Source organism: Clinocottus analis, unplaced genomic scaffold (assembly GCF_023055335.1).
Source record: "Clinocottus analis isolate CAN_PGR_092001 unplaced genomic scaffold, fCliAna1.0.p SCAF_3, whole genome shotgun sequence".
NCBI classification, from domain to species: domain Eukaryota; kingdom Metazoa; phylum Chordata; class Actinopteri; order Perciformes; family Cottidae; genus Clinocottus; species Clinocottus analis.
Window position 1 is genome coordinate 16,997,992 of NW_027176042.1, and position 23,656 is coordinate 17,021,647.

At 39.4% G+C, this 23,656-nt stretch overlaps 1 protein-coding gene across 13 annotated transcripts in view; it reads right to left on the minus strand.

The window, feature by feature from the left end:
• atp2b2 (ATPase plasma membrane Ca2+ transporting 2) overlaps positions 1-23,656 on the minus strand; it is a 113,547-nt gene that overhangs the window by 85,839 nt on the left and 4,052 nt on the right. For 12 of the 13 annotated variants that reach the window (XR_011078579.1, XR_011078578.1, XR_011078580.1 and 9 more), the window contains exon 2: positions 6,740-6,846. The exons of the other annotated variant lie outside the window; for it this stretch is intronic. The gene's annotated coding sequence lies outside the window, so the exon portion shown is untranslated. The remainder of the gene's footprint in view (positions 1-6,739; positions 6,847-23,656) is intronic. 13 annotated transcript variants of the gene reach the window in all.

Below are 23,656 nucleotides of genomic sequence, written 5' to 3' on the forward strand. Positions count from 1 at the left end.
TTATACCTAATACAAATGTAGATTTTAAAAAAACTAAGGCTGGGTTGCACCAACAAGATTAACTCTTAAACTACTTTTAAACCAGGTTTGTCTTTTAATCCAGTTGCACCAAACTTTAAACCTATTTTAACCTTAGTTTACAATGAATCCTGGGTAAATCTTTGACAATCTCTGTTTAATCTCCATTTAAATCTAGAGTAAAATCAAATCTGCTGCACCAGTCATTTTAAACCTAGTCTACACCTGGATTAGCATTTATATTTGAACCACCCCTGGAGGTTATCTCCGTTTTATTGACAACATGGCTGCATACCTTCGCTGGATGGGGTTTGAGGAACGAGTTCCTCGCAGGAAAATTAGAGATAGGTTAAACCCAATTGAATTTCATGACAACAGCGTGTTTTCACAGCGGTATAGATTCACAAAGGAGTCTGTCATATACCTCAATGGGAAGGTTGGACCAGCAATCAAGCATGGAAGTAAGAAGAATTTTGCTGTGCCATCACTTCTCCTGCTCCGCCGGTTTGAAATTGACTATGCCTCTCTTCTGCCGCATCTTTTTTAGTTTTAGCCTTGAGGTTTTTCCAATAGGCTTTCAGTTGCGCCCCTCCTCTCTTTGATACTGGTAGAGCCATTGAAGCGCTCAGTTAACCGGAATCAGTTCCTCTCCTTCTTCTCTAATGTACTGCTGTCAGTCCTCTTATACTCTTGTACTCTTGTTATACAATTGTTACCCCAAACTCCTTCATTAACTCGGTCAGCAACATCTTTTCAAATGTTGAAAGGTTTGACCGTCTTTGACGTGCCATAATAGCTAGCTAGCTGGCTAAAGTGACAGAGTTTGTTAGCTATTTGTTTACATTTCAAACATAAACTAACGCTGTTTTAACCCTTGTTTAAACTAGTTTAACTCAGGTTTAAAATGAAAATGTACAACACAGCTCTGATTAATTATAAACCAGTTTTAAACTAGATTTACTAACCATAGATTAACTCAGGATTAATTTAATCCATGTTGGTGCAACCAAGCCTTAGTGTGTGGATTGGTCACATATGAAAACAATCTAACAATAAATAACAGTCAATGAAAAAAATATTGATTTTATTCTACTTCATTTGACAAATGCTCAATAGCAAATAAACCATTTTGATATATGATATAATTACAACAATGAGCTCTTAATAATGTAGTAATGTGAAGATCCACAAGGTTTTTGTAGAGTAGGTTTTAATGGAAGCCTTTTTTAAGTACCCCAATTCCTGCAGGGGGAACCCATCACCTTGCTAACGGTGGTCTTTGTTCATGATTGGCTGACCCCTGGGAGCAGAGCTAATTTAAAAAATAAAAAACCACACACACACACGCACACACCCACATTGTTGTACTGATAGTCTAACAAAGCTGCCTGCTTCTGAAATCTGTTCAGCTGGTTGGGTATTCAGTGAATTACAGACGAGAAAAGCTGGGGTGTCCAAAGCCATTAATTTACGCCAGCTTCCTCGTTTTTCTCTTTTTCATTTATCTCCTTTCCCTCTCGACACATAGACTCCCTCCTAAATAGCCATAGATTCAGTTCTTATTCCCCCATTTCCAGGGGAAATTAATGCCTGGTTGAGGTGAGGTGTGAGGATTAAACTGTGGCAGAGGATTAATCAGTCTTGCATGTCTGTAAGCTGGACAATTACACAAAGTTTATAAAAAGACTGGCACACGCGTATGAATAGATACAGCCAATATGATTGAATATAGTTCTTTCTCAGTTGAATACAATAGTCTTCCCAACAAAAAAAGGACAATAGAGGTTCTATTGTGGTTTATATTCTCTTTTGTTGCAATGCTTTTGTACCTTTTTTTAAGTACTTAAGTAGTAATGACATAATTTTCTTGTTAAATAAATATCAAAACAAAGGATATTGAGACCCTCACATAACTATTAGCTAATTATTATGACCATCATGCTGCTTTTCTTGAGAAAAAAAGCAATAAATTGACTGAAAAGTTAGTTTGTAGTTTGAGCTGTTATATTGTCTGCCAGACTGACCCGTTAATACGGGTGTGTTTTCAAGTGGAAGAAAAAAAAGATTTGTTTGTGAAAGGCTAAATGCCAACAAATATGGATTACAGCAAAATATGTATTTAAATAGGCTTAACCTTGTTTTAGATATGATTACTGCTATCTTTGTTCTTTGTTGTGTGTGTGTGTGTGTGTGTGTGTGTGTGTGTGTGTGTGTGTGTGTGTGTGTGTGTGTGTGTGTTAGAGAGAGTGACAGAGAAGGTGGACTATTGTATGCAATGTTTCTGTAAGTTTTTAATAATATTAACTAAAATGTTAATGTTGAATATAGTTTTAATGTTATGAGTATTTAAAAACGAGAAACGCTCCTAAGAGGTTAATTGGTCTGTCTTTCCCCAACGCAATGAGATATCAAAGAGCTTTCAACGCAGTCTTGATGATACAGCTCCATTCATGATGCACAGCAAGTTTGGTATGAATTGGACCAGGCGTTTTTTGGAGAAAAGTGCAAAAACGTGTTTTTCACAAAATTCAAAATGGCGGAAAAATTTGGTAGGCAGACTTTATGGGTCTGAGAGGCTTTTATTGTAGAGCAGGTGGAGCTTTACATGTGTGAATTTCTTCAAGTCAATTGGACAATCTGGGACAGGGGCATTGCCGGTCCAACTTCTACAGGGCGCGAGAGAGACTTTTTTTTTTTACTCAAATTTAACTTATTACATCCGTTTATTTTCACCAGGCCTGACAAGCGTGCATAATTTTGTGATTTTGTCCAATGTACAAAAATAAGAATCATGTGTTAGTTTGAAGTACTGAGATATACTGTGGACTCCTATTTCGTCATCTGTAAAAAGGACAACCTTATCCTCACTGTACTGGGAACCAGCCAATGTTAGACACTTGTGTGTTCTGTACAGACAGAGTAGAACACTTTGTCCTAACCTCACAATACAACCTGTCCAGTACAATCAACAGCAGAACTTAATGTACTAACCACGAATACGAATAAACACTAATGCACTTTCACACTTCAAACGCCATCTAAAATTAGTTGTTTTGAAGTGAGGGGAACTTTTTGAGGACTATGCTTTAAACAGCCAATTAATCAGAGCCAAGTCGTTACAGTGAACGATTGCAAGCTCTGTTCACCGCAGGACAGGACAGCAGAGACAGTGAGGAAGAGGGAAAGAAGAGTAGGGAAAAGAAGAGTGCTGACAGAGAGGCAATGCTCTCCTTTACAGATCGTCTCTGACCTTGAGTGTGAAAAAAGCTGGAGACAGATTTTCTGAGTGCATGAAGAAGACAAGTCCCGACACCTCCACCACTGTCTGGCAATGTTGCTTACAGTATTGTCTTGTGTCTATCTTCATGCCTAAGCCAGCATGAACATATATTCAGAGGCCGTCTACATGTTTATCAAATTACTCTGCCATCTATCAGCCTTCAGAATTGTCAAGTATGTGACTAATCTAATTATTGGCAATGACATTATCACCCACAAATGATGCAGAGGTTTAAAGACAGAGCAAATACGAAAGATGTCACCTATGGAAAGGTGATGAGGAGCTCCCATTTATTAGTGTCCAACAATAACTGTACTGACAATAATACATATTCTGTGAGTATTTAATCATATTGTGATTCTGAAATATAAAAACAATTTTACTCTATTTTGTCAAAATCAAATTGATATGAGATCAAATATCCAGTGAGCTATGCAACATGAGAGTGAGAAACTGCTGTGGTACACTTGTCCCCATTAACATTGTATATGGATCTGACCAGATCTTGAGCATGGCATGCAAAAATTAAAGAAACATTGCCACCTTTAGACAATCACTTTAATTTAGAGAATGCCAGAAATGATTAATGACTTGCATTATTCCAAAGAGGTGTCTTAAAATGGCATGATAGCTATGTTGCCTTTGTGTGTGACAGATTGATGGGCAGCAAGTCCATCTATAGTCCCTGCCCCAATATTTAAGTGGGGTCAATGAGGTTCCACTGCTGGATCAGTTATGTGGTGTGCCTCTTGTGTGACGGTGGAAAAATGGAATAAAACTTCCACAAATTCAGCAAATATCTAACAGCAAATACGTACATAACTGCAATATATTACAACTCTTATATGACCGATGTGACCATGCTACATTACCTACTGCATGACACTCTGCTGCCATCATTGCACACAGTAATTGCGCGGGGTATCTTCATGACTACAGCAGTTTCAGTTCAATTACATGTATTTTACTGAAAGAAATAGGAAATTGTGTAACTGAGGAAGGAATAAGAAATAAGGACAAGAAGGAAACGAATAGAGATATGGAAAAGATGAAAAAAACTATTTCAACACAAAATTATTTTTCTTTTAAGTCTTGATTTACAGATATTTTGACACAATAATTGGATTAAATTAATAGATGAATATGCATGAGTATTGATAAGAGTAGCTCCGAGCCTTACTAAACTCATAAACATACCTGTGGCCTATACCTGTAGGCCACCGCAGTTCTCCGACACGCTCGGGAGAGGATGAGTGAGCTGAGGGTTATTTAGTTTGTTGTAACCTGCCACAAACCACTAGATGCCACTGAAAGCAACTCTCTGTTCCTTTAAGTTGATTAACGCATATGTTTGATCCACACATCACTACTAACCAGTGTTACCGCATGTTGTATGTATTTAATTGAGTCAACTTTATTCTTGTACTCTCGAAAATGTTCTTGACAAAAAGTCCACTTACAATTAAAAAAAACCCCAATAAGAACACAACATGTGCTGTGTACAGAATAGACGCTCAGCGCCTCGTCACGTTGTGTTTTTAGCAAAGAGAAAATATGCAGCGCTGCCACTGCAAAGAGAATCACTGGTCTCAAGTAAAAATGCTTCGGCGGAAGTGACCCTTAATGGCTGAGTGGGCAAAAAAGAACGCAAATGGAGTCGACCTTCAAACAATGGATACAAGCGACAATTTCCAGGTTTCTTTTGACGTTCTGAATTTCAAAGTTATACTTAAAAGAAATCTGTTGCATTTCCAGAGGGTAATAGTTAGACTAAGGTTTCTTCTATTACAATCAATTTGTCTGTCATTTTTTCGACTTGGACATTGGTATTTGGGGGGTTTGTAGGCTACGGTGAGGATCTCTCTCTTTCCATTTTTACTGTTCTGACACATTCCACTGGTGAAAAAATTCATGCCCTCAAAAAGTTCTTGTTGCTATGCAACTGATCTGCCTGGCACTGAGAATAATGTTAGCTCACAGAGTACAACCCTTCACACACACACACACACACACACATACACACGCACATGCACACAGAGAGACACACACACACGCCAAGCAGCTTTTAATGTACATCCTGTGCTTGTTAAAAAAGGATGAGGTATTAAACTAGTAAGAACAAAACATCTTTAATCTGCATTGTTTTTGACCAAATAAGCCTTTTGCATCACAGCGATTTTCATAGTCTTCTGCTAAACGCTTTAACATTAAAACAGGCTAGAACTAAATATAGTACATAGTTACAAACTGGTACATTACAAAACGTCTTTGACTTTGCGGTCTTTGTTGTTTAAGGCAAGATAATGAAGACAGTTCACATTAAAGCATATGAGAAACAGAGTGCTGTTAGTTGATGAAAACAACCCTTCTTCTACCCCTGTGAGTGTCAGCAGGCTTTTATTTAACAAAATTATATTTATGAAAGAAATACAGATGAATAACTTTCCATATAATTCTGCTATTTTGTTGTAAGTATACTTTTACCTCTGATGGAGGACTTCAACAACAAGTTGCTATACGAAGAATAAATATACTGTTAAACACAAAGTGCTTGCTGGCATTAAGACTCATATCTCAAGTCACACTTACAATTCATAATGATGAAGAAATTAGACAGTTGCTTTCAAAAAGATTGTGTTGGAAACTCCACCAAAATACAGGCATATTATGTAACCTGTCTACATAAACTTGAATTATTGTTCCTTGTGGTCACTTCCATCTTCAAGGAAGTAATTATGCAAGGTGCCTGATAAAATCCTTTTAAGTAATTAAATGTATCACTCTGTCATTAGCCAAGTGCACAGTTTGACCGGCCTCATAATACTATTATTATTATTACAAATATTAGAAATACTATTACATCATTTTGATACAATCCCCCTTCAGTAACATTAGCCAGCTTTAAAAAGTCCTGTCCTTTGCTATCTGCATTCAGCCATATTGATACTGCATTACTTTATGAGTCAAATTTGGCCTTAAATCCTATATGGTGGAAATTAACTCAATCAGGGGAAGCTGTGCTTGCAGCAACATAATAAAGTGTCAGCAAATGTGTAAAAAAAAACAACCAAGATTAGCTTCTAACTCCCCTCAAGGGTGAAGAAGAGCGTCAGATTAGGCGACCAGGAAGCGTGTGATGAAGAGTGATGGAGAAAAAAGGAGAGACGAGGCTGGTTTGGAAATGGTGAGCTTCAGACGAGAGACAGCCTGAGTTGCAAGTTAACCAGACATGCCTGGTTGAGATGCATTACGCAAATATAACTCTGAACTGCTGCCAAGGACACACACACACACACACACACACACACAGACCCCCACACACGTGCGCGCACACACACACACACACACACAGGCTGTGCTTCTTTCACACTCTTATTATCCGAATGTACACACACACACACAGACACACACATACAAAGTGAGAGCAACTTGCTCACTCACTGGCTTGCCACTGCAGAGCTTTAGCCCATCTCCCTCACGGTCACACCAAGGGCATCCACTCCCTTGAAACGGAACCGCGCAGCTCGACACAGGAGAGGAGGGAGAGGCTGAAGAGAGGAGAGGAGAGGAGGTTCCTTTAATGACGATAAACATGTGCACAAGGAAAAGACTAGCCACCTGTGAAAAAGAAAATATGCAAACAATGAAGATGGAAATTATTACAAAAAAATAATAAAGGAGTGGTGGAAATGCTGCAGGTGATGAAAGGAACAAGGGGAGATAACGCAAGGTGGTAAAAAGCAGAGAGAGAGGGCAGGATGTCGACGGGTAATGGAGATGAGATGTTAATGTGCCTGCTAGTGATGCACTGCAGCAAACTGAGGGAAGAAGTAGGAGAAGAAGGAATAGGACGTGGTTGAGGACAGACAGATCAGAGGAAGAGGGGCGTGAAAAATAAAAGAGGAAGAAGACAGGGAGGAGAAGAAAGAAAGATAGACGATGTGGAGATATGCTTTAGAAAGAAAGGGTAACAGAAAGGGAGAAAAAGGAAGATGCTGAGGTCTAGGCTAAACTGGTGATGATGCAGCAAGATGATGCTAGAATAACCTAGCTAAATTGCATGTATACTCTAGCCGTACTTCTATGTTATCATGTTATCTATGTTATCACTTTCACATATCTATCAGTTTAATAATTTCCATAATTATTTATAACCCCAAACACACCGACTGAAAATTGTGCTCTTTATAATGAATGCAGAAATATGACTCAAATGGTTCCAAGCCACACATGTCATGTACTTGCAATATTGTCAGCAGAAGTGCAGCGAATAAACTATGTTCTATCTCCCATTACAAGTGCTCGCTGTCCAATTACACAAAATTGCTCAAAGAATATTCCCCAAAAACTTGACACAGAGCTACTTACATGAAGGCATCTTTGATGTTACAGCTGAACTACAACTGAACCTGCAGAGCAGCAAACTATCACACATGTGGTTGCTGAATAAAGACTTACAAAAATCAGAGAGGAAAAAAATGACGGAGCCATTGCATCAAAGATGGAACTAGGAAAACAGCAGATAAGGGGGAAAATTAAATACAGCCATTGTCACGAGCAAAAACATCTTTAAAACAAAGCTAATCTCCAACACGCAACGACCAAAACACACAATATACAAAAAAATAAACTGTAAGAATAAAGTCACCACAAATATCAGCGGTAAACTGACAATTTTTGATTAGGGCAAGATAGTGCAGATGGTTTTATACAGGAACTTCTGTAAAGATTGAGTGTTAAAGGTTGCAACAGTTTTCATTGGATTTTATTAAAAGGCTCTCTGTCTTGGATTTAAAAGGACCTCGCCAAAGCCCAAAAGTGTTAAAGTCCAGCAAAAGGAAGATTGCACAAGCAAAAATTCAAACTATCTAAAATGCCATGGTTGTTAGCTGAACCCATTACGTGACGCATCTTTTCATGACCTCATGAAACTAGAACATCACCTCACACCCCAACAAGCAGCTCCCTTGTAACACCAGTATGACTTTAACATCGTGGCTATATTTATCTTTAGCCGGACAAGTAAGTACAGTGCAGAAAATATGCGGCACATTTAGCATACAGTATGAAGCTTGCAAGTCTGGCCCAAAGCGAGAGAGGCTTTTCATTCGAGGTTTTTTGTTTGAGTATGAAATAAGACATTAAAGTCTTTGGACTGTAGATGTTTCACATAAAACGTGAATGCTAACCTCTGAACATGCCTTTCGCTAGGATGTTATCTTTATATATTACTCCTACATTGGGTATAAGTCCAAACCCCAAAGACATTCAGTAAATGATACATGACAAAAGAAAAGCAACAAATCTTGAAACAAATCTATTAGAGTTCATAATGGTTATGTGCTGAAAAAAAAAAAAAACCTGGATTGAACTCTCTGAGTTGGGATTGAGTCACTGCCCCGAGCAAGGGAGTTTGTGTATCTCCGGGTCTTTTTTAACGAGTGAGGGTAAAATAGAGCTTGTACCGGACCGTTATGGTAAAGAGGGAGCTGAGTCATAAGGAGGAGCTCTTGATTTACAACCATCTACGTTTCGACCCTCACCTGTGCTCATAAGCTTTAGGTAGTGACCGAAGGAATGAGATCGCAGATACAAGTGGCCATAATAAGCATCCTTCATAGGGCGGCTAGGCTCAGCCTTAGAGATAGGATGAGGAGATCAGGAAGCTCGGAGTAGAGCACTTGCTCCTTTCGTGTCAAGAGGGGACATCTAAGGTGGTTTGGACTTCTGATCAGGAGGCCTCTTGGACGTCCTTCCTACTTTACAGCATTTCCAGTCACATCCAACTGGTAAGAGGCCCCGGGGTGGATCCAAAATACGCTGGAGAGATTACATATCTTGTCTGGCCGGGGAACGTCTCTGGGTTTCCCAGGAGGAGCTAGAAAACATTGCTGGGAAGAAGGGCATCCTAAGCCTGCTGCCTATGCGACACAATCCTGGATAAGCGGAAACAATTGGATAGATGAATGGATGATACATGCCAAAACATTTTTTTTTAAACATTTTCTCTCAAGCTAAAACCAAAGAGAAATATTCTCATCATCATTTCAGATCTACTCCGTAACTAGAAAGGTGCACTTAGTGAAATGCAGCTCTCCACCAGGTGTGTATGCAAAGACAACTGTAATTGTTTAAACAGGCACAAAAAGTGTTTTGAGATAGTGTGAGTCACCTCAACTATGAGAGATCATTGAGCATGCAGCCATAACTTGCCACCCAAAATATTATGCAATTTACTGCAGCAGAAAGTGAGATTTGCCATCGACTGACAAAGTAGTGCACACTTATTTACAGATGCAGGACATCACATTATCCTCCTGGATAGGCTGATATTGTTCTAGTCGTTAAATCAAGCTTAAGTATATATCCCATACAACATTTCTTGACTTTGTGTAACATAGCATGTTTAAAAAAAATCAAATACAAGTAATTATTGCTTGAAGTGATTTTCAGTGTTTGCACTGGCACCTAGCTGCATAAAACAACAAGCACTTAGCTAAACACTGTAGACTCCTTTGGAACTGAGACACTGCGTTATATCACACTGTATGGCAAATATAACATTAGATACGGCAGCACCTCATTTTTGATTTCAATAAAATGCATTTCATCTTTGTGTGTATGTTTTATGTTTGATCTTCAACACCATATCGTACAGATAAGACAATACTAGATAAGACAGCAGAACAAAGGCTGGCAAAACAGAACCGGAGGGAGGAGAATAGAGGGGAGATGGGTAGAGGCTACGCGTATCACATAACATCCTATTCCTACGTATACAAAAATGAGGAAAGAAAACAACAAGACAAGAGATTTTAAAAAAAAAAAAAAAAGATCAGGAGGATGGACTGATGAATTGAAGGTCACAGAAGTGAAGAATTCAATTAATGAAGGAACAGATGTGTTCAAAGGGATAGTCATAAGATGATTGAAAGCAGATACCAAGCAGATACCATGTAGATGAACAACCAACAAGTAAAGAGAAAAGCATGAACCCCAAATCCCCAAATCTCGCCATGACGTCACAGAGGCATTCATTGGTGCGCACCATCACACTGCGGCGTCCATGGGACTCACGTTGCTGAAAGGAGATGTAACAACATTGGTGCCTTAAAAAATGTGTTGCTGTGTATTTTACGGACCGCCAAGTCCCCTTTAGTACTGTGCAACATAAACAGTAGACTCAGTCTAACAATTTTGTTTCTAGTTAAACGTCCAGGCCATCTGTGTGAAAAAATTACTGTTACGTTACTGTTGCGGTGAGGATCGGCTTAGTTTTGAGTGTTTTCCTTTCCAAACTAACCCAAACACACATACACACTTTCGCACACACATATACACTTTTGTGCTTATTTCATACATATGTGGTGTGTCACATTCCCCCTTTAAATAAGCGCGGCCATGCCGCCATTGTCTCACGTGATGTAATCATTTACATGACCATGCCCGCCATTTTTAGCAGCATGTAGGTCTGTGTGGAAGTTATAACCTCTCCATCACAGAGCTCTCACAATGGTGCAGAAAGAAACTGGGCAGGCATCCAGTTTTATTTCTGCAGCAGAATAGGGTGAAACATAACTCTCTTATTCTCTTACTCTCTCACAAACACACATAGACATCAAACATACATTATTTTTAGGTATAAAAAGGCACACACTGTGAAGGACAGTACAATACACATGGGTCGAGTGCACAACATATGGTGACTGATTTTTTGGGTAATGCTTTGACCACATGGGTCACATTGGGAGGAATACAATGTCAGCATATGTTTGGCCTCGATTCAATCATAACCATTAAAAGTGCAAGATCCAACATTGATTGGTCACACTTTGACTGCCGCTCAACGACTTTAAATATGGCGAGGCTGAGCCAATGGCTCGTAGATCACACTGCTACACACAAGCTGACAGTTAACAGTGTATACCTGATGGGAAACTTGTGGGTGTGCGTTACGCTTCTGCTACAAAACTGTGAGTCGGGACGGCTTCCTCAGCTCCTACCACCATATGACAGCAATGCAGAGCGGCGGCCATGAGCTCGCCAGGAGGGCACGCTCACTCACATGCACTAAAGTGCACTAAAAGCAAGTGCAGTCGGCCTGGCTATGTCATCAAAGCAAGGAAAAGCTCTTGATAACAACACACAGAGAAATAGAGCAACTACATTCTCTGCTCCGGTAGACATTAGTTCACTATATATTTAGATAGTCAATGGTTGTCCTCAGTTATATTAATGCTGCAAATGCTGCCATTTAAATGTACTACTTTTCCTGTCCTTCAAAAGCTGTGTGCTCTCGACTAAGATGTCCTGGTGATTTGATAGTAGAGAAGAACAACTCAAAAAAACATCTCACAGGCGAAAAACTAATGCAGAGTGTACAGTAATAGATATAAGCTTTGAAGAGCCAAGAATGTGAAAATTACTTAAGTAGCAATGGCTCATTAAGTAAATGTAGACTTCACAGAGTTGGTCTTGCGCACGTCAACAAAACCTAATTATTTATAGATTTAATTGCATTGACAAGTGAATAAGCAAACGCATCTGGAAAAATGTAAAACAATTAATTTCATGTTATAGGCTTATTTTAATGTCACCTGAGAATTTATTTTTGTGAAGTAAAATTTTCCTCAGGGGCATGGCCCAATTTATACTCACTCAATATTCAAATTATGTTAGGTCCCAATTAATTGCAGGGTGCATTTGGGAATATGGACCAGCAGTATCTCTGAGCGACCCTTCCCTACCTCCAAAATGAATGAACTTGGCTGCTACCATAAACATTAGGATGTCTTCTTCACCTCGACACTGAAACTTTTTTTCATTTTAACCAAGTTAAGTAATAGTCAGTACTATTTTATGAAGAGATAATTGTTGCTTTGTGCTTGGCATGTAGTGCACACTCTTGTTAGCTGAAATTGGTGGTCCAGTCTTAGTGTCTGGACATGTGACAAAGTGTCACAGTCAAATTAATTTGCACTTATTGGCAAAAAGGGTGGTTCTGGGAAGTCAAATCTGTCGAGAAAGCCAACAACTATTCAATGGTGTAACTTTGTATGTTTAAGTTCATCAACTCAATCAAAGGGAAGCTATTAAATGTACTTCATCTCTGCGAGCGAATCTATTGATAGCGGATTCCCATTCGAATTAACTTATTTCAGTCAGATATTTTATAGCTCACGTTGTGATACTTTCTTGTAACCCAGAACTAGTGAGGTGGTGTGGAAGGGAGCAAGTGCATTCTCCATTTTCCAATAATCACATATGAATGGTTGCACACGCAGGCGCACCACGGCAGTTTGCCTGACCTGCTTTGCCATGGTGATTTTGTAAAGTCAGGTTCGCAGACACAGCCACTGTCGAGAGCAACTGCACAACAAAAACGCAAATACAATGCAGGGGACTTGATTGGTGACTTGTAAAGCTGGTCTGTAAATGTACAAAATCACTCACCACATCACCATTAGTTATGGGCCATTTCAGTTGAATGACATCTATGTAAATAATCAAAAAGAGAAAAACAGTCGTTTACTTTGGTGAAGGAGTCAAAGCATGTTTATGGCAGGAAATGTTATGAAAGCCTTTCAGAATATTTTCTTTCTTCCTTCTCCTCTGCTCCCTCCTAACCTCATCTCTTTCCAAACCAACATATAATTCTTCCATTCTTTCTAAATATCTTCATTTTCTCCTTCGAGCTGCAATCATTACAAGAAGCTAATTAAGTAAGACCAATGGTGAACTGAGTAACCCCATGGGCAGACTGTTGCAGCTTACTATTTTCGGAAAAGTTTGCTGCTAAGGCAGCATAGAGATACCATGCATAGAATGGACACAATCCCTCAGCCCCATCAGAAACAAAGACAGCCGACAGAGAGGAATATCTGTGTCCCTGTATTTCTGTGATGCAGGGACTCTGTGTAAGCACGGGCATGCAGGTAGCTTCTCTCTTTGCTCCGTCCTGCACTGTTCTTTGGTGCACTGAGTGCGTGGGTTCATTGATTGTATCTCTCTCTTCGCACTTTAATGGTCGTGGTACACTCGTCTCTGGACCCAGCATTAGCATGGTCAAGTTATTTCCTCTCAGGGGCTATTTCCACTGACCGAACAGGATTTTTCCATTCACTCCTTTAAACTTGTGTAAGAAAACGGCAAGCTGTGTTTTTCCATTATTTCCTATATGCTGCCTTGTGATACAGGGAGCGAGAAGTGACTGTGCCTTGGTATGTTTATTGGTAACATAACGGGCTGATGTGCTTTAATTCTGAAAAGGTAAAACAATCTAGATAAATGTCCTGTGAATTGCAAATTTTACCCAAACTGTGCAGTGAGCAGTTATGCATACATACAAGCAGATTAGTATTTGCTTTTTGATATGAACTGTAGATTTTCATTGATACCGTTATCATATCACAGACAATGAAGGTTCACTTACTGTACTTTTTCCAGAGTTTCCAGATACTTTTCACAGAATTTATGAATAATAAAAAAACAACTATTTAAGAAATATGAGATGAGATGGAAAGCTCTGGAAAATGTCCAGAGTGGATTTTGTCTAATCAGTCAACATAAATCCCCAATTTCATATGTACCAGTAGATAAATAAGGTCAGCAGACTGGACCATGAGACAGAGGGTTCTACAAAACATCAACATTCATTTTGTAAGTTGACTGAATCCCCTACACGCAGAGAAGAACGATACAGAAAAAGGCTTGAAGCTAAGGAGAATTTTTGGAGTTAGGGTAAGTAAAATAAAGAACCAGGGAGAGAAAGACAGTGAGGGAAAATCCAGGTGGGAGAGCTCCATCAAGCAGCTTTCCCCTGCAATTAAGGCTGACTTGCTTGGGGTAATTCTGAACACAATCACACACAAACAAACATTATCCACTACAAGTAATTGGTGTCATGAAAACAGTCCACCAGAAGGAAGTCATGCTTTCTTGCACCTCAACTGCACACGTCACCCCATCATCTTCCTGCCCTCCACCCCCATCCGTTGGGTGCATTCGGTGCTGCACATTTTGACCATCCTCAATCTTTATACCGCCCTTAACCAATGACTCTTTATGGCACTCAATGAGAAAGGGTATAATACTGAATAATAAAGCTGCTTGCCCACTGGTAGAGAATTAAAACCATATATGCCAATGCTTAAGACTCCCAGAAAAAAACACATCTACAACAAATACAATTAATTACATTTTGATTAAAGGTGACTTTTGCCATTCAGGATCTCCCCTCTGCAGTATACCTCTGGATTACAGTATAAACTGCAGTATGCCTTTGGATTACAAAGCCTTTAAACAGAACATATAGCCACATGAGGTCTCCGTAAAGGCCACAGTAGAGCACAGCAGGTGAGCTGTGTAGAACATTGGGCAGGTGCAGGCAATGAATGAAGCCGCATATGCCAATCACATTGCAACTGAACTAAAATTGGCGAAAATAAAGTCCACTGATAAACTCATCGCCATTATATAATCCAATAGTGGTGTGTGACTTTGTAAGAGTGTGTGATCATCAAGGCTCTCTCAGGAGACTTTCCAGTCCCGTCATGTTGTCACAGGGTTTGGCACTGGTCTTGTTTCTCCAGATGTTCCCACCATCCTGCCTCGTCTTTTTTATGTCTGCCTTCTCTCTGACTTCTCCTCCATTTCCACGGATGAGAAATTCACTTTTACAATTTCCATGTCTTGCTGCCTGCCTCCTTTGTCAAATGTTATCCCAATCCCCTCCACCAAGCTCCCAGCTATTTACAGTCAACAAAATGTTTTCCTTGCAGAAAAAATATTGTATTTACCTAGCGGTCCTCCTTTGTCAAATATTATCCCAATCCCCTCCACCAAGCTCCCAGCTATTTACAGTCAACAAAATGTTTTCCTTGCAGAAAAAATATTGTATTTACCTAGCGGTAGCATTTCCTTGTTTAAACAGAAAGAAAACATCATTGAACGCCGACTTCTAAAACTTGTTTTTTTTTTGTACTGGTAGTAAGACTTTCATATTATAATAGTCCAAATAGTATTGCTCTACATTCAACAAAGTCACTTAAACACTTTTAATAAAGTTAATAAGAAGAATGACAACTAATAACTAATATACTATTGAAACTCCTGTTTCTTAACAAACCGCAGTAGAACAGTGCTGATTATTAAGCCCATTTCAATGGCAGTCTGATACACTGATGCATATAGTGAGTTACCACAGTTGTGGAAGCACATCAAGGATTAAAAAAACTGATTTACTTCACTACATGTCAAGTGTAGTGTAACTGTTTCCAACTAATCCCATTGTGCCTTCTCCAAAGTGGCAAATATGGACTCAGTAATGGACCCAACAGAAATGCCATTGTTTGAAAAGGATTTACTTACAGTGAAACCGCAGAGAGAGGAAAGTGTGGTGACGCTGCTAGGTACAGTTTCCCCGGATATCCTTTTTGGTGCTGATTATAGCTGAAGTAGACTAAATATAACCTAGACAGCTTGTAGCAGGAGTAGACAGCAGGCCGAATTGGTCTTTTCCACGCTGTACAGATAGTAACTTTGCAATAAGCCAACTCATTCTAAACAGCTGGAAAGCTGTATAGCAAGGGAAAGTACAAGAACAAGAAGCTTCACACTAATAAGGCTCTATCCCTAGAACAAATAATTGGAGGGAGGGAGGGAGAAAGAGAGAGGGAGGGAGGAAGAGAAAGAGGAAGAGAGGGAGGGAGGGACAGAGCTGGCGTCGTGTATATAAAGGACCTGCTTGCATGACCTCTTGTAATAAGAGCACAAACTGAAATATACACAGCCACAGATTACAGTCAATCTTGAAAAAAAGAGATAAATTGACAGACATCAACTTTGCACTAATAGGGATTCAGAATGTATTTAATCTGCAGAAGGTGAGTATATTTGCTTGATTTGAATTCTCTTTGGTTTCTGTGGTTTTAGGATAAGTTGACACATTCAAATATTAATCTTTTATTTTTAGCTGGCTTATCAATTAACATACTGTCTCAGGAGTGATAAGGCTTCTTCGTAGCAGCGACCAGAGGGGATTTTTGGTGCTGAGTGAGAGACAAGACGCCAGAGTCACTGTAAGGTTTTACACTGATAACTAAACTCTAAACACCTCCAGTTCTGTTGTTTTCTTTTTGAAAAAAACACCAATAACAACAAAACTTGAACAAGAACCTCCTACTGACATTTAAAAAAAAATAAATGTTTTATCAATGTAGATAGCAGGTCTATCAATAAGATAGCAGGTCTTGTAGTATTTGTACACATTGATCTATTCAGATACTGTAGGCCGCTGCTAACTAGCATCACTGTGTGTCTGAATTGGGTGTAAGAGTGGATGTTAATTAACAGTAGGAACCGATTCCCGTCCCATTCCCAAGTGCAAAGTGGAAAGAAACACGTTTTGGCAGGATCACAGAATTACAGAAGAAGGGATATGAAAGTGAGTTACTATACGTAAGCCTTATGTAACCCTACAGCTGTTTAGGCTCAATTGAGCAGAGCAGGTAAACCTGCTGCTCCCATGAGGAAGCCTAGGCGCCAGCAGTAGAACAGCGTTGTTATGCTGATATATCTTTAAAGAGTTCAAAATGCAGAGGACTGGTCTTTGCATTGTTTGATATCAGTGGGGTTTTTTTGTTTTGTTTTTTTAGCATATAAGCTTTTATTTTTAATGTTAGAAAAATGAATATTCCCAGTTGAGCTACAGTCACCTGAAACAATGTTTTCCACTCTAGCACACAACGCAGCTAGTCTACCTGCATCTACAGAAGTACCAGTAGAATCTAATTACCAAAGAAGCAGAACAATTAATAGTAATGAAAAAACAGTAATGGTAAATTCTGCCAAAAAATGGTTGAATAGCGAATTCCCTAGTCAGGTAAGTATTTTGCAGTAAATTGCTGAACGGCATGTGGACGATTGCCAGAGAAGAAGACTGACCACGTATTGGAGCTGCGAAAGGCCGTGGGTAATTAATTACACTTTGTGTTCAGTGCCCTGTAGTGATCGCATACATATCTCCTTCAAAAGGAGTTTCTATATGTCTTACTATTTCATTATATGGCGCCATTTATGCATGAAAGGATTTATGCATTTATGCATGAAAGGATTCAGCAATCACTAAATAAATCCCTTTATTCATCTTTGTTGAGCCATATACATTGAATGAGAAGGTGTGTCCAAACTTTTGACTGGTACTGTACCTTTCTAGTATTCATCCCACAAAATATGTACGCATACCACATGAAGTGAAGTTCTCAATGATGATGATGATGATGATTCATATTGTCTTAGTTCATCATGAGCAGAACCCATTAGCCTAACACGTACTGCCCACAACCAACACACAGCCCAGGATTGCAGACAGCATTCTTACTATTCTCAGGTCAACACCAAATGGCGAGTAATCAATGGAAAAGATCAAACAGAACCAGAAAGAAGGATAACAACTTCAGAAGGACCTGGACTTCTTCACAAGATACCACAAACTCAGTTACACCTAAGATTGATTTAGTCTGCATTTCCTGCAATGCTCTCATGTTCAGTTGGGTGTCGACAAAAGCTCACAGGGATCTCAGTCCTTCAGTGCCTGTTGCAATTACGGAAACATTTTTGTTCAATCCATTCAAAGACCCTCCTCTTACACTGAGGTCTCTTTGACAAAACCTCTCAGCAATCCAGGCAGTTCACACTGAACATCAGGCAATATAATGGATTAGTGTCTATTAGTGGTGGGCCGTGGAATCGGTACCAGCTGTTTAGTTTAACATCTGATTGCAGCAAAAATAAGCAAATGTGGAAAAATAATTATTAAATGATAAAACAGCTATAACTTTTTGTTCTGTTTAGGCCAGCAGAGAAGGCTTTGCTGGCCCTGACAGCCCACCACTGGTGTCTATGACTTATAAGAATGTCTCTGGAAAGAGTTTAAAGGTTGTCTGTCAACAAGCCCTAAAGTGTTCTTGTATGTGAAAAGTACTATGACCGTGATATACAAATATACAGTTTTATTACTGCACTAGAATGTGAAAGTTGGGTGCTTTTTGCCATTCACCTCTCCCGTCCTTTGCAAAGGATATTTTAAGAGGTTGGGCCAAAGGGTTAAAGGGATCAGAGGAAGCTGAGGGTGAAAGCAATAGTGGGCAGAGGTCACATTAACCAAATATTGTATGTCATTGATAGAATTATTTTTCCCAGGAGAACTCTGAAGGCCGTCTTTCACGCTGACGGACTGGAGGCTGTGGAGCACGTCTGTAAAAGCCACCCGTCACAACGCCACTGGTCACAGAGCGCTACCGATTGCAAAGTGGTGCCGGTGCAGCTGTGCGCCTGGTGAAAAAGTAGTGCATGCTTAGGGATATCCTTATGGTGAAGCGACAGCTTGAAAGATTGCAAAATCCCACATTCAGGGGTCTGGTAAGTCCAGTCTCCAGTGTGGCACCAGAGATCAGCCTCAAGAAAAAAATAAAAATGGCCATGAGAACTTGTTTGTCTAAGGCAAATATGGTAAAAAAAAAATCCTTTATCTGCTTTGAGTGTGGTAACATGAAAGGTTACCACATATTCTGTGTCGTGTCTCTATTAATCTTTTCTCTTTATTCCCTTGAAATTAATACACAATCTATAAACCTGTTTTGTATATTCATTATTTTCAAAACACAAACAAAGAACACACACATACTGTAAAGTGAGTGCCACCGTGTGTTCTTAGTCAAAAGCTCAAAATGTTTTGAAGAAAAAAAGATGTAATGCTAAAATTCAAAACTTGTTTTCATTAAAGTATCCTGTTTAAATCAATGTTTGTTGGCGTTCAGCCTTTCAAAAACTATAACTTTTGTGTCTCTGTCTACTGTGTGTTTCACATTACCAGAGGCAGGACTGTGTATTGAACCAGATTATATTTTTTCATTACACACACAGAACTAATGAGCATTCGCTGAATTTGTGTATTGGATTAAAATTTAATTTTTACAACCCTGTTTGTCAGAAAGACAACAAGAATATCTCACGCTACCACTGAAGGAGAGGGCTGATGTACACAAGCAAAGGTCTCAGGAGTCAGGGGGAGGTAAAGGAATAAAGATAATTTTGTAATTAGTTTGACCAACATAATCTTAACTCACTTACCAGACACTCCATCCCTATGATAACTGAGCAAACTACATCCTCTGATGAAGACTGTGAGACGCAGTTGACAAAAAGCCAGTGAGGGGAAATTGTGTTCTAGATATATTTGTGTGGAAAATGTACATGGTCAAAAAGTTTACACAGTGGGCCTTTGAGCATCTGATGGTGGATATTTTAATAATTAGTAAATTAGTACCCCAACACATACGTTTAGTTGCCAGAGGGTCTGTGAGAGCTGGTGCAAATAAAGGCCATCATCAACTTTGAATACCTGGAGTGCTGTGTCATTGTGCAGGGGGGAACTCAGAGTAACAGAGGGTATTGGAATATTCTTCAATTCAAAGTAAAATGGAGTAAAATCAAAAGTACAAAGGGGAACAAAGGGAGCGACAAAGATAATCTTGTAAGACAACAGTGCTGTGAACAACAGTGTTTGTACATGACCAGGAGAGTGATGTTTTTTCACTTATGCATTGAGACTATTTTTTTTTTTTGCAGACTTTACATAACACACAATGTACACACACCCACAAACACACAGCTATACAAACACACACACAGTGCTTAAGGTTGAGCAGAAAGGGATGACACATGAGGCAGAGTGGAGGTCTTCCCATGCCCCCATGCCCTTTCTGTTGGACTTGGACATCTCCCACAGGCTGAGCTGTAAATAGACAGTACCCCCAAAAACCACACACACACACACACACACACACACACACACACACACACACACACACACACACACACACACACACACACACACACACACACAAACTATATTTAGATGGCTCTCTGGCCTGCCACCATATTCTCAAACTGACTCTCCTCACAGTGAGATGGGGCACATCAGCTTGAATCTTCAAGCTGAGACAAAGCAGAATTACATTAAAAAAGGTAATGTGAAACAGTTCAACTTTAGAACATTGGCTTGCTTAGATTTAATAACGTACTGTAGTACAGAGGATTTCACAGCATGTAGGGCTGCTTTTAGCCTTGCTGGCAAGCTCATGGAACATCTGTAACTGGTAATGTATAAACAGATCACAGTAATAGTTTATGAAATGTCAAGAGGGGTCTAATTGCAATACCACAGAACAGAAACAATGTTTTATTAGACTATTTTTCAGGATTCGGCCACTTGGATACTGTGCAATCTTTGTAAATTGATTGTGCTCAAACACTGTGGTGGTCAACCTACAGTAAGGTTCAGTAAATGAATGTCGTCAGGGAGGTTTTGCTCTTATTGTCACCGGTGGCTGTCGACTAGGTACGGTGGAACGACGTGTACACATGTAAGCACAGTAACACACACGGCCACTAAGACGTTTTGACATATGATCAGATCACCGCTGACAGCACTCCGAAAATGTTGAACTCATTAGTTTATTAGGACGGAACATGAGTGAATCTGAGGCAGAAGTAAAGTAACATGTTGCCTTGGGAAGAAGAGGCAGTGAAGAAAACAAGTTGTCTGTTCGGAGTTGAGGAAAGGCCATTACAGTAAACTGCTTCCAGTGGTCCCCATCATCATGCATCTATCCACTGGTGGTCCTGCAGCAGCCACTGCAGGCAGATACTTTTCAAGTGAACTTTCAAGGGAAGACGGCGCTTACAAAGCCAAACAATCAAACAACTGTATCTTTTTGGACACAATGATGATCATCCAATAGTGATGGCTCCTTTATGGAGCCATGAAAGCACATTGATCTACTTTGTACAATTATGTTAGGTTTTGCTCCATGATCACAGTATTTGTGTTGATCGACAATAATCTGGACAATAGTCTGAATTGAATATTTGGCAACATTTTTGTGTGTTGTCTGCAAAAAAAAAGTTAGGTTCAGAGAGCACCTAACACAACTTAGAGTGACGCTCAAAACAATTCATCCACCGTTTTGCAGCCGTAACCGTAGCAACAGAGTAGGCTATGGAGGAGGCTATAATTATTGGCTGTTCGTGGTGTTTTTATAGGTGGTGGAAAAGCGAATCAAAAATAAATCTCAGAAACGTATCATATCACTAGGGAAAATGTTCTAGAGTGTTTTAATGCCCAGCCTTGTAAGGGGTTAAGAGGTCTGAGATATAGGAGGGGTGCAGTCCATTTAGGGCTTTACAAAGAAACAGTAAAACCAAAAGGTAAATCTGAACCAAACTGGCAGCAAGCAGAGAGAGGCCAGAACAGGGGAAATGTGGTCCCTCTTCCGCATACCTGACAGCAGCCTTGCTGCAGAGTGTACCAGTTGCAGATGGGACATGGACGCGGCTTTACTAGATGTAAACACTGCATTAAACGGAATACAAGACAATGTAAATTAATGTAAATGAGACAGTTGAAATCCAATACGCTGCGATGTGAGCACAAAATACAAACAAATGACTGCAAAGTTTTAATTTATCAAATAAAATTGTGAGCATGGGGCTCACAAAATGAATAACACATCTGACAATATCACAGCATGTACACCAGAAGGTGACGCTAGGCTGTGTTGCAGTGTGATGGGTGAACCTGGGACAGTTGCCTGTTTTACTAATACACTGCAGCTGGTGATAAATGATGGATTTTACAAGTGGAGCCGGTTATCGTTGCAGCTACGATGCTTGTAAAAAAATTAAAAAGATTTAAGAAACTACATGAACATACAAGTGTGACTACACTCCATCATTATTTAAAAAAGCATCACAGTAGCAATGCATAAACAGCTTGTCCTGGAAGAAGAGTAACAACTTGTTCAAGTCAAGGACAACCTCAATGCCACAACAATTCCAATAAATGATAAATTACTGCATGACCTTAGTGTACATTATATTACTGTGTCATCAACATCAATGCACGTCCCCAAGAGTACAAAGTTGTTTCATTCTGGACTGCCGATGTTTTTGCTTGGGATCAAGGTGTTTCACACCTCCAATCCCACTAAACATGTTTAATATGTCAACCCCATGACCTGAAGGATAACACTGACCCAAACCCATTTCATGTCTTTATTACCAACGTGACAGTAAATGTGACATAAAAAATGGCCCCTAACCATTCTAGTTTATATTTCAGATATAAATGAACCTCTGTCTTCAGCTACCAATAATAGTGTGAACAGTAGGGCTGGGTATCGTTTGGATGTTGTCGAAAATAGTACCGACACAGTTGTTCCCCTTAATAATAACTATGTATTAAATAACTACATATACATTGACAGCTTTCATTTATTACCCAAACGTTTTTGGTAGACATGCTCTATTTTGAGTGATTAGATTTGTTAATTTCACTGAGCAATTAGCAATTAGTTATCCCTTTCACACCCAAGATGTCTACTCCCACCATGTAACATAGAAATCTCCCACTTGTTTCGAATGCCACAAAGACATGCACAGTGAATTCAGGGGGAGTGTAACAAAGAACAGCAAGTCAGCAGGAAGGAACTTAAGTGACCATTCAAGAGCCACCTGCTGTGCCTCATACGTGGGAGGAATTTTAAGCCTAGGGGGTAGGAGTATGAAAGATCCTAAAAACAATGCATGGGTAAAACAAATACAGAAACATATGATACTAACAGCATATTAAATAGACTGATATTTGTTCTATTAGAAGTTAGTTAAGTACAAGTTTGTCACTTACATCATTGAACTCGTCGAAAATGAAACTCTGCGAGTTCCTTTAGTCTCACGGAAGGCTTTGTTGAGCAAAAGGTTTGACCTGAATGCACCCAATGCAAACAGCCTACTGTAAGCTCTTTAATCTGAGTCTAGATTATTTAACTGCAAGTGCTGAAAGTCCACTTTTGCCAAGACTTAGATATCAGGCACGTTGACCTAGCCTGGCGAGCAAATGCATAACTAGACATTCCTCACAATAAGGTAAACATTTGCACAAAACTCAATTTGGTAAATAAAACTAATAACATAATAAAATAAAACAAACTACAAGTGGAACTATTAAACACACTGCGCCTTAGTCCATAAAGGGAACTGTTGACAAGCAGCGCTGTCAGTCTTTCTGGATGACTATCAGCATGACAGCAATTTACAGGCCAAACAGCCAAATATTTTCGAGGCAGTATCTGGCAACATCGAAATGTTGAAACAAACACATAATAATTGTTTGGTTTATGTGTGTTGTTAATTCAAAAAAAGGTGTCCTGTACAGAAGAATAACTTTATTTATTCATATAAAACTGTGCCTTACTCTCTGTGAGAAAATCCTGGCCACACTATTGACAGAAATTCAAT